The following is an 11628-nucleotide window of genomic DNA, read 5'->3' as shown; positions in this document are numbered from 1 at the left end:
AGAAAATTGCAAGAATTTTGAAAATAATAATTCAAGGTGCGTGAATCGCAAGTATTTTGAACGTTTTCGTTTTTCAGAATTTTATCAATTATCTGTTCAGAAATTTTTTGAACACTCTTATAGAAAAATGAACCCTCGCAGCTTGCGCATACATAACTGGGCATCTGCTTTCTATTCTCAATGAATTCCCTTATTGATTTCGATTGAATATCATTCGAACGAATTAGAAAGTTGTAATATTTGTCTCGATGAGCTATGAATTCATTCATTCTTTGCTCCCGTCGTGATAATCTGTTGCGTGCATTTTCATTAACATTATACGTTTCATTGCTTCTCTGTAAACGTATATTCAACAAATTTGAATGATTCGACGCAGCTTGGACGTTTTCGTGTCTTAAACGTTTTTCTGCCAATTTACATAGAATATTATTCTTCTCTCTTGCATAGTATTCCATGTTTTCATTTCTTATCTTACGCATACGAAGTCTGTTCATCGTTTTTTCATTTTCGTAATAGCTCATATCTGCTCTTATTTCTCGAATCCTTTTAGCATTTTTTTCTCGCATGATTGAAGAAATTTCAATATCTCTTCTTTTCCTCTGGATTCTTTGTTGTTCTTGCTCTTTATATGAGTTATCTTCGTTTACAATAGTATTGGCATAATCATCAATTGCTTCTGCATGATTCAGGGTTTCTCTTTGTCGATTTTCTTCACTGTAACAATTTTGATTTGTTTGTATTTCTTCCAAAATTGTTACGTTTGGTTGATTAGAAAAACTGACATCTGATTTTCTGTTTTGCTCATTTATAACAGAAGCGAGTTTTTTAATGTACTTTTGCTTATCGTACAAACGAAGTTTTTTCGCTTTGTATTCCGACGAATATTTTTTGGTGCGAGACATGTTTAAAAACTGAAATAAAAAATTTGAAAAAGTTTCAAGTTTAATATTTAGATTCGATTTATTCTAACCAATGTTCATAAAAATTCAATCATTACTTTAAATAAATTTAATTGATTATTATAAAATAAGGCAATCGTGATTAATAAAGTTAATTAACGAACGCCTTGAATTCTATCATTTTTCAGAAAAAGTGTTGATCTTTATTGATTATTTTGGAACGAAATTTGAATAAATAAGTTTGAATTTTGGTAACCTTAACATAACCATATTTCTCATCAAAATAACATCAAACAGAAATAAACACCATTGCTGTATCCCAACAAAGTAATCTTATAAATGAGTGGATGGAAACTTTAAATTAAAGGAAAGCTATTAATACTCAATAAAAATACAAAAACAAAAAAGTTATTTACGACCCTTAGAGCCGAAGGGGTAAAGCTGAATAAAAGAATAATTCGAGAAAACATGCATTTAAGTTTTTTGGTCATATTCCATATATTATTCAAAAATTGTTATTTTTGTAAATAAACTTAAAATAACCCGATAAAATTACCAAATACAAATTAAAATATGAAAAATTGTTAAGTATTACTAACTCAAAATCGATCATATTTGCACTTATACCTCTTTGGCTCTGAGGGTCTTTTTTCAATCCAAATATTGGATATCAATCGATAATGTCAATATAATTTGTTCCGATAGTACGATTTTAAAATAGAAACCAATTGAGGCGCCAGGATCAGATGAACATCATTTTCATAGGAATAATTAATTTTGACAGGTTTCCAAATTTAAATCAAATACCATTTAAAGTACACAAAGGTAAGTACGACGGTTTTTCGTATAGTACAACTTAAATCTTTTAAGAAAATCAGCAGTGGATCTATTTAGGCAAACGATCAATTTGATGCAGAATATTTTTTTTTATTACACTGTAGATATAAGCATGATCGAGATAAGTTTGTCGCCCCTCTGCTAGGTCCAGTTTTGACACAACTCGCTAAACTTATCACTAAAACTAATGAACTGCTGTTTTCTTTACTTACTTCGCTTTATAAGGTTAAAGAAACTATAGTAAACAAAGAAGCGCAATCTGATACCTTTCGAAATAATGTGCTTGCAACCCTGCTGTAGGTCTGCCTTTAAGACTGCTTGGTTTTGCTCGATTGGAATGACACTGACAGAAAATCCAAAAATTCCAATCGTGACATTTCGTCTCTTTGTTTACTATAGGCTCGTTATATAAGGTAAGTAGGGACGGTAGATTTTCTCTAACCTTCTGAATGTTAGTATTGTTTCAATGCAAAGTTTGTCGTCATGAACACGCTAGATTAAAAAAAAAAATGCAACTAAAAATGATGCACATCATCTCGACATAGTAGTTATAATAAAAAGTAAACCAAAAAAACGCTGTAAACATCCGTTATTGTCGAGATTCCAGAACAGAATCAGAACAGAAAATAGAAATAACAGTTTATTTCCAAAAACTTATTCAAAAAATTGATTATTTTATCATGTTTTCGAATCTCCAAAACACATAGAAATCCACAATAAAAACACCATGGATAAATTCCTTTGACTAGAGTATTTGTTGTGAATGTAAATCATTAAAAGAATTCACACCTTTTCGAGATATTTGGAATAAACAGCAATGCTCTCGTGACCTACCATTACGTCAAATAAAACAATATTTGAAAAACTGAGAATTTCACTTATACTGTATTTGTTTTCTCCACTCGATCAGTGTTCCACCGTACCCGACAAAAACAAACACAAATCGTCGCCAGTGTATTGCTAGCTCACGCACTCACACGCTCTCTCGCAACACTGGCAAAATTATCGGTGGGCCACCGTCCGTAAGCAGAACTTCACCAGGTCAAAACCAGTGCAACACCGTCCGAATAAACAAACAGTTTGACAGCACCTAGTGGTGCACTAGGGCAACACGAGTGCAACACTCGGCATAAACAAATACACTATTATTATGCTGTATTATTGCATGATTGGATAAAGCTTGGCAAAGTTTCGGCTGTCCCTGGAACCAACAAAACAGTCTGACCTCGCGGTCGTCAGCCGCACGCAAACACGGTCTCCACTGTAACTTCTACCACCAGCCACCAGCTTGATTCCCAGACTAAGGAAAGGGATAACGGTGACTAACTTAGTTCAAAAATCGGATATAAGGGGCAAACGAGCATCAATAGCCCCGAAGTATTTCGAAATTTTCATGTGTACTAACAATAAGACAACATGTTGCATAAGTGATCGCTGTACACTGTCAGTTTACTGCCCGCAACAGTGCCGACGCGAGCATGTGATATCTGTACGAAACATTATAAATCCGGACTGCAAAAAGCTTGTTTTGGACTTATGAGCCGTACAAAATAGCCTCTCTATTCCCGCAAGCGAAAGTTTCTCTGAACAATATACTTGTAATTGAATACCTGTATTGACATTTTCAATGAATCTAATTAGATTTTTGAAATCGAAACCAATCGTATGAATTTTAATATCAAGTCTCATTTTAAAAACAGAATCTGTAGTCTGAAGTACAAGTCTGAATAATTTTAGTTATAAATTACTCAACTTTAAATCTTATAACTGAACCCATTACCTTATAATATATCATTTGAGGCACTTGGCATCAGAGGGTTGCAAGTGCCTAAATGATAGTTTCGAAAAAACACGCTTCAAAGTTGTGAAGGTGCTCGATTAATCATATATTTTTCGAATTCGAACAGTTTAATTCAATCAAAAAGTGTTTAGAAAAACTATGAAAAATCTCGGTTTTGCACCTCACTTTCATTGAAACATGAAGAATCTTATAGGTTTACTTAACTAAATATTGATGATTTTGGTACTTGCACCCCTCTGATACTGAGGGCCTCATTTATAAATTTAAATTCTCATTCTAAATCATAAATCTAAATCTGGATTAAGATATCTTAGTTTTGACAATATGTACATTCTGAATAAAGAACCTGAAATTTATTTATATTTATTAAAACCTGAAATTTGTGAATTCCAAATCTAAAATCGGAATTGAAATCATGCATTTGAATATGTGATTCTTAATTAGAATTCCATTTAGATGCAGAATTTTGAATCCCAATTCTGAATTGTAAATATGAATTATGAGTTTTATTCTGAATATGAATTTGAATTCTGTGATTGGATTCTGAATCTGTTCCACAGTGTTAAAATAAGCAAACATTTGCAAAAACATCATCGATGTCATTCTGAATCTGGGTTCTGAACCTGAATGGATATTCTGAATCCCAAATCTGAATACCAAATGAATCTAAAATCTGAATCTGAACTTGTGAAATGTACATCTTAATTTTGAATTTATATTTATCATAAATATGAAACTAATTTTGAATCTGATAACTGATTCAAATTCAGAATCTGCCAAAACACATTGTTTGCTAGAAGAATTCCTTCATCACCCCTTTTTGTTTCGACTCGTTTTTGGCTTTTTAGAAATAATACAAAATAAAAAAATAGTTGACTTTTATTTAAAATAATATCGCTAATGTTGGAATGTAAAGCAACCTATATTAACGGATAGCTCCAAACAATCATGATAAAACAAATAAAAATATTCGTCGAAACAATTCAAAGAATAAACATAGATATTGGTTGTGTTTTTTTTTAAATCTTTAATTGAAACGGCTCATATTTTCAGATTTTAAGGAGACAAACAAATTTGTTGATTGTTAAAGAATTATTGATGTCCCATAAGTTCCGAATGTTATGATTGCTTCAAGTACCCGCTAGATTACGAGAAAATACTCTCCAAATTTCATAAGCACTTAACTCGTTTCGGTGTTTCTGTTTCATTCAACGTAATGAAAGCTCACGTGAGAATGTTGTTTCATAACAACTATTTACAATGAAGTATTCAGGAATATGATAGTGACATACTGAAGACCTAAATCAAAATTTAAATTATTTCAATTTTATGCAGCTCATAAAAATACCAATGAATGCATATCCTGTTTCACTTGGAATCATAAGGGTCGATTGCACGATTTATTAGCTTAGCTCATAAGGTACACCGGGGTAAGTGTGGACGATGGCTATTAAAACAATACTGTGCACTATTTTCTCAAACTTTTAATGCAGAATGTTCAATTTACTAGTAATCTATCCAATAACTGTAAAAAAAATAGAATTCAGACAATAACGGATGTTTACAACGACTTTTTTGAGAATTTTCTATTTTCACCTACGATGTCGAGGTGATGTGCATCTTTTTCAATTGCCAATTTCTCGTAAACTAGCCGGCTCTACATTGAAACAATCCTTATATTCCAAACAACCAGTTAGGAAAAGAAACGGCGGTTAAAGATGAAGAAAAAAGTGTTTATTTACAAAAAACTAAAATCTTGTCTCCAACCCCTGCCTGGGGTAAGTGTGGACGGCTTTAAAAAGACTTGATGTTTACACATTTTTTCAATTTTCTGTCCTTCATCCTTCATGAATTGCATTTTTTAGCTAAGTTTAGCATTCGGTTGATGAAAAGTTTGGTAAAGTACTTGTTTGTTCAGTGTTTTTTGATAAAATCGGAACTCGTGTGTTGTAGCATAAATTACACAAAATAATTATTGAAAGATGCCTTACTAATAATATCATGAACTTTTTTTTTCAAACTTTTGGACGGTTCGAGCAATAAAATAACGTATTCAACCAAGAAAACACAAATTGTTTGAAAATTTCCTGAGAAACCAAAAAGAAAATCTTCCGTCCACACTTACCCCATAAATCGGGGTAAGTGAAGACACCAGCAGTCCATTACAATTTACGTAATAACTTTTTTCGCTTTGCTTCTATCGAGCTCATCTCTTCAGCGTTTGTAAACAACATGTTCTGCATTACACTGAATGTAATTTTATGAAAATTGCTCCACTGCTGATTTTTGAATGATTTTTTAAAGTTGAACTATACGAAAAACCGTCCACACTTACCCCGGTGTACCTTATACATTTTGAAATTAGCAATTATGAAAATAAAATTAATTTCCTCATAATTTTCACCTGACCGGTTTCTAACACCCCCTCCCCCACCAATGATGACAGGGGACAAATGAAGCGTCGTTTATGTAATATTAAATCCTGAAAGGGCGATGATCCCTGGTGAAAAGATTCACTTCCCGTAAATAAAAAAATCACAATTACTTACCCCGATATTGTTCGCACTTGTCCCACGGCAACACCTAATTTTTTCTCAAAAATACCTTCTTCCACAATCCACTTGAAAAAAAAAAAAAACCAAACACTCGATCACGTATGTATGTATGGCTTTGGTGTTTCTTGGCCGAGAGTTTTATACTATATAACCACGACTTTTCCACTCGATCACTTTTCAACGAAAAAGCTGTTGAAAAGGCTTTTTTGTAGACTAAAAAATGCTCAACAAAAACCCATTTCTTACACGCTCCTTTTTGATTACTCAAAATTAAGTTTGACCAAAATTCAAAAGTTAGTTTAATTCTAAGAACTTAAAGTTGAGTCTCGTTTTCCTCCTTTGTGTTGATGAAAGAACATGTCACAAAATTTGAATTCACTTATCCGGAACAATTACCGGAAGACAGTAAGAACGAACGTCATAATTGAATGTCCACCGTTGTCAGCGTGAAATTACGTCCGTTATTGTCAGCATGTAGTGTGCGGCTTGGAATGTAATTTCTTGTGGGAATCATCCGGATGTTACAATCAAACGTACATTCGAGCAGAGTATCTTAGCATCATAAGATTTAATTTTGATTCGCAAAACGTTTAATTAAGTTAATTTGAATTGTAAAAAATAACTTTGCTCAAATTTGAGTATAAAGACATAGGCGACAATTGCGTGCCATTTGGAACTTAATTTTTGCACAGTTAGTTGATCGTGTTGTTTTGGTTGCATGTGTTATTTTAATTCGATCCGCTGAAAACTGTCCCGAATCCCGACTTTCAAATTCCGGCTCAAATGTCTCGACTTCGATCCGACTGGAGGATGTGGGCTATTCCTGGAGCCCGGTGGTTGTGTCGAAGACAGAATGCTGACATTGGAAGGTGCTTTCTGGCTGCTGTTGGCTTTCAGGTGAGTTTTTTCTTGTTCAACGCTAAGATAATATTTTGTAGTGAAAATTTCACCTTCTAGCTATTGGAAAAGGTTCCCCGGGCGATGCGATTCAGCCGAGGACTAAATAAAAGCCTGTTTTTTGGAGTGTACCGATATAACATGGACAGAAATTTATTTTTAAAATCTGCAAGATGTTGAGGTAAGATGCTTCTTGAATTAGTTTGGCTTGAGGTTAATTTTTTCTTGAATGTGTATATTTCTAGGCTGTCGTGATATATTATATTCTCGTGGAAACTTTTCATGCGCAAAGGTTCCGGCGTTCCATGGCTGAGACTTTCGGAGCAGTGCCGCTCCCGGAGGCTTTTGGATTCCATCGCTGCTGTTGACTGTGATGGCAGCCCAAACGTACCATATAGCGGTGCCCGTTCGGCTGAACTCGGAACGGCCTCTTTCCGTTTCTATTGTCGATTTACGGGGTGCTTTCGAAACACGCTGCGTATACCAGTTCAAATCTTTCTTCGTGTTGATGTTCCAGATTATGAAGTTTTCGAGTAAGATACGATATATGTTCCGATAAGTGATTGTTATTTTTTTGAGTAACGATAGCCTTCTTTAGTAATACATAAGGTTAAGGATAGATAATAAGTATTACCAAGTATTATCATGTTTGTATTGACAGTAGATTAAACTGATTTTGTTGTACAAAATTAAAACAAAATCGAATAAAAGTTTGATGCGATTTGATTGTAGTATTGATATGTACGAAAAAAAAAAACATTTTTTGTTACTTTTCGAAAATTACTCCTATAAGAAAAAAGCGATCAATTTTGAAATTTTCACCCTAGTAGATGGTTTGTCGGCCTGGTCTACATGCGTAGGTATATCGATCATAAAAAAACAAACCGATCAAAACCAATTATGAACATGAATATAAAATTAATGATTACAAAATAAAAAAAAGGTTCCCAACCATGTGTTTCAAATAATGCAAAATTTGCTTCGGGTAACCTATGGAGTGAAGACAGCGAGACATGAGTATCAATGATTCTACCATAGAATCCAATGATCGGTAAAACATATTTTTAAATTTCTATATAAGGTCATTTTTGAAATTTTCAGTTACGTAAATGGTTTATCGGCCTGGTCAACATGCATAGGTATATCGATCATAAAAAACATACCGATCAAAACCAATAAAGAACATGAATATAAAATTGAAGATAACAATATAAAAAAAAGGTTCCCAACCATGTTTTCCAAATAATTCAACATTTTTCTGGGTAACCTATGGAGCCAAGACAGCGAGAAAATAGTATCTATGATTCTAACATAGAGTCAAATGATCGGTAAAATATATTTTCAAATTTGTATATATGAGGCCTTCAGGATCAAAGGGGTGTAAGTTCCAAAATCGTCAATTTGAATTAAGTATAACCAACGGTTTTTTTTATGTTTCAATGTACATCTGGTGTATTTACCTATTTATAATTTTTTTCAAAAACTTTTTGATTGAGTTTAAACTGCTCGAATTCGAAAAATATATGAAAAATTGTGCAACTTCACAACTTTGAAGCGGGTTTTCTCGAAACTATCATTTAGGCACTTGTACCCCTTTCCCGACCGTCTTATATGATAATTTTTGAAATTTTCAGTTTAGTAACTGAAGGGCTTGTCTAAACGCATAAGTATATCGATCATAAAAAAAAACATACCGATCAAAATCAATTAAGAAGACGAATTTAAAATAAAGATTACAATATAAAAAAAAAGGTTCCCAACCATGTATTTCAAATAATGCAACATTTGCTCCGGGTAACCTATGGAGTGAAGACAGCGAGAAATGAGTATCAATGATTCTACCATAGAGTCCAATGATCGGTAAAACATATTTTTAAATTTCTATATAAGGTCATTTTTGGTCATTTTATCGGCCTAGTCAACATGCATAGGTATATCGATCATAAAAAAACATACCGATCAAAACCAATAAAAAACATGAATATAAAATTAAAGATTACAATATAAAAAAAGGTTCCCAACCATGTTTTCCAAATAATTCAACATTTGTTATGCATAACCTATATAGTCAAGACAGCGAGAAAATAGTATCTATGATTCTAACATAGAGTCAAATGATCGGTAAAATATATTTTCAAATTTGTATATATGAAGCCTTCAGGATCAGAGGGGTGTAAGTTCCAAAATCGTCAATTTGAATTAAGATAACCAACGGTTTTTTTATGTTTCAATGTACATCTGGTGCATTTACCTATTTATAATTTTTTTCGAAAACTTTTTGATTGAGTTTAAACTGCTCGAATTCGAAAAATATATGAAAAATTGTGCAACTTAACAACTTTGAAGCGGGTTTTCTCGAAACTATCATTTAGGCACTTGTACCCCTTTGATCCCAACCGCTTTATATGATAGTTTTTGAAATTTCCAGTTTAGTAAATGGTATGTCGGGCTGGTCTAAACGCATGAGTATATCGATCATAAAAAACATACCGATCAAAATCAATTAAAAAGACGAATTTGAAATCAAGATGACAATATAAAAAAAGGTTCCCAACCATGTGTTTCAAGTAATTAAACATTTTTCTGGGTAACCTATGGAGTCAAGACAGCAAGAATAGAATATGATTCTAACATAGAGTCCAATGGTCGGTTGAATATATTTTCAAATTTGTATCTATGTTCATTTTTACAATTTTCAGTTTAGTAAATGGAATGTCGGCCTGGTCTACTCGCATAGGTATGTGTATCGGTCAGAATCAATGTATAAGGCGAATATAACATAACGAATACAATATCTAAAAATTTGGCTTAAAAAGTTTTCTCTTCAATAAGCTTCGAAAACGATGTTTTTTCACTCCTCGATAAAATGCGTGCTTCTTCAAAATGGATCACTTTGAAAATGGCAACGAATGAAAAAAAAAATATCTCAATTTCAACTTTTTTAACCATTTTATAATTTTGGCATGAGAACTACCATCATGATTGCAATTTTTCCAAAAATTGATTTAAAAGCAACAGTATTAAATTATTAATTAAGTAACCATATAAAAGGGTTAATGAAAATAAGCGTATGAAGAAATTGATATGGTGTGCTTCGTTCTCCCGCACGCGCCCCTTCGTCGTTTTGTCCTCCACAGAGCAACCTGAATATAATGTTATGGGAAGTCTCGAAGTAACAATCGCTTTCATACCATGCAGTGTGGGCACGACGTACTCATCAACGACTTCATTAATTTGGGGGTCGTACCCCTTGGTGAAAACCATAAATATGTTTAATGCATCGGAATTTCGGTTCCGATGCTTTTTTGGATTGGTTCGGTTTTTAACTGAACCAAAATAATGAAAAAAAAAACTTTGACAGGGAAAATATGAAACAGTCTTCTTCCCCTCACACGGTTTCTGTCATGATGACATCAAACCTGAGTGGGAATGAAGCCTGTACGTTTTCCCTTGCACACATCGACAGATCCAAACTTTCAAATAGCAAGCGCGTAACTATGACGTCATGTATAATTTGACGTCATATTATCGATCATCTTGATTAGTGATAGCTTGACATTGCTGGCAAGCCAAATGGCCACGTTTTTTGGAGTGATGATTTTTGATATTTACTATGAAAAAAAAATTTTCAAACTATTTTGTATTTTTTTCTTTCTTTTATAGGTTGAAGAAGAAAAAAAATCAAATTTTTCAAGATAAAAATCATTTTTATTGTACTGCTCAGTTTCACAAAAACGTCGAGAACAAAGTTTACAAAAATTCACACAAATACACACAAATACACAGACATCATCAGAACTCATCGAGCTGATTCGATAGGTACCTATAAAGGTATATCTAAGACCCATAATTAATGATCTCCCAAATCGACCGATAACTATACCTTTCTGTAAGAAAGGCAAAAAAGGTAAGAACTCCCATTTAGTTGTATGATAGAAACTATAATAACGAAAAAATTGACGATGCTGAACAAAGAAAAAAGGTCCTTCATAAAAAAAGAGGTATTAATTCAAATTTACAAAAAATTAGAAATGACAAGAACAAAAAATTGCTCTACATTTTTTAGCACACTTGTCTTAAGAACTTATCCAGGACTATGAGCGCTTCTGTGGTTTCTGAGATATGATGGACATCACCTGTTCGTGTTTATAACAAAAATAGTACGAAAGAAGAATATTAGGTACCACTTGTGTTTTTCAGCAAGAATCATTATTATTTCTCCAATTTAATTGTGTTAATGTTAAAAATACTGCTTCTAGATACTATCTTACTTGATCCCTGCATTTTTAGACGTTTTCCAGCATTCCAAAGGTTTTAAAGGGGTCTTCAAGAGATGCTCCTCTAGTACTAAGGAATTTGATATTTAGGCTGAAATATTTTTCCCTAATGCTTTATTTCTTTATTAACTTGACGTGAAATGATGATGCGTCAATTAAAAATTCGAGAAAAAAACAGGTAGGAGTTTAAAAGCATAGATTTTTTGTTAGTAAGCCACATCTTTTCAGGTTCAAGTTGTAGATGGCAGCACTATCTCAATTAAGTCTCAATGTTGCTTTTCCGGGTTTTAAGGCCCATATTCATCATTTCGAGGTTTTAGTGTAGTTTAGAGTGGTTGGTGAGCTGAAGTACAACACGTTAG

At 33.0% G+C, this 11628-nt stretch overlaps 1 long non-coding RNA gene across 1 annotated transcript; it reads left to right on the top strand.

Moving 5' to 3' along the window:
- Positions 1-6876: 6876 nt before the first annotated feature.
- On the top strand, positions 6877-7603 carry LOC129759259 (uncharacterized). Its single transcript, XR_008740149.1, has 3 exons — positions 6877-6989; positions 7050-7170; positions 7235-7603. It is a non-coding gene; the product is annotated as an uncharacterized LOC129759259 (long non-coding RNA).
- The last annotated feature ends 4025 nt before the right edge of the window (positions 7604-11628 follow it).

This window comes from Uranotaenia lowii, unplaced genomic scaffold, assembly GCF_029784155.1.
Source record: "Uranotaenia lowii strain MFRU-FL unplaced genomic scaffold, ASM2978415v1 HiC_scaffold_132, whole genome shotgun sequence".
NCBI lineage: Eukaryota > Metazoa > Arthropoda > Insecta > Diptera > Culicidae > Uranotaenia > Uranotaenia lowii.
The sequence above is the reverse complement of the archived record's forward strand: the minus strand, read 5'-3'. Positions and strand labels throughout refer to the sequence as shown.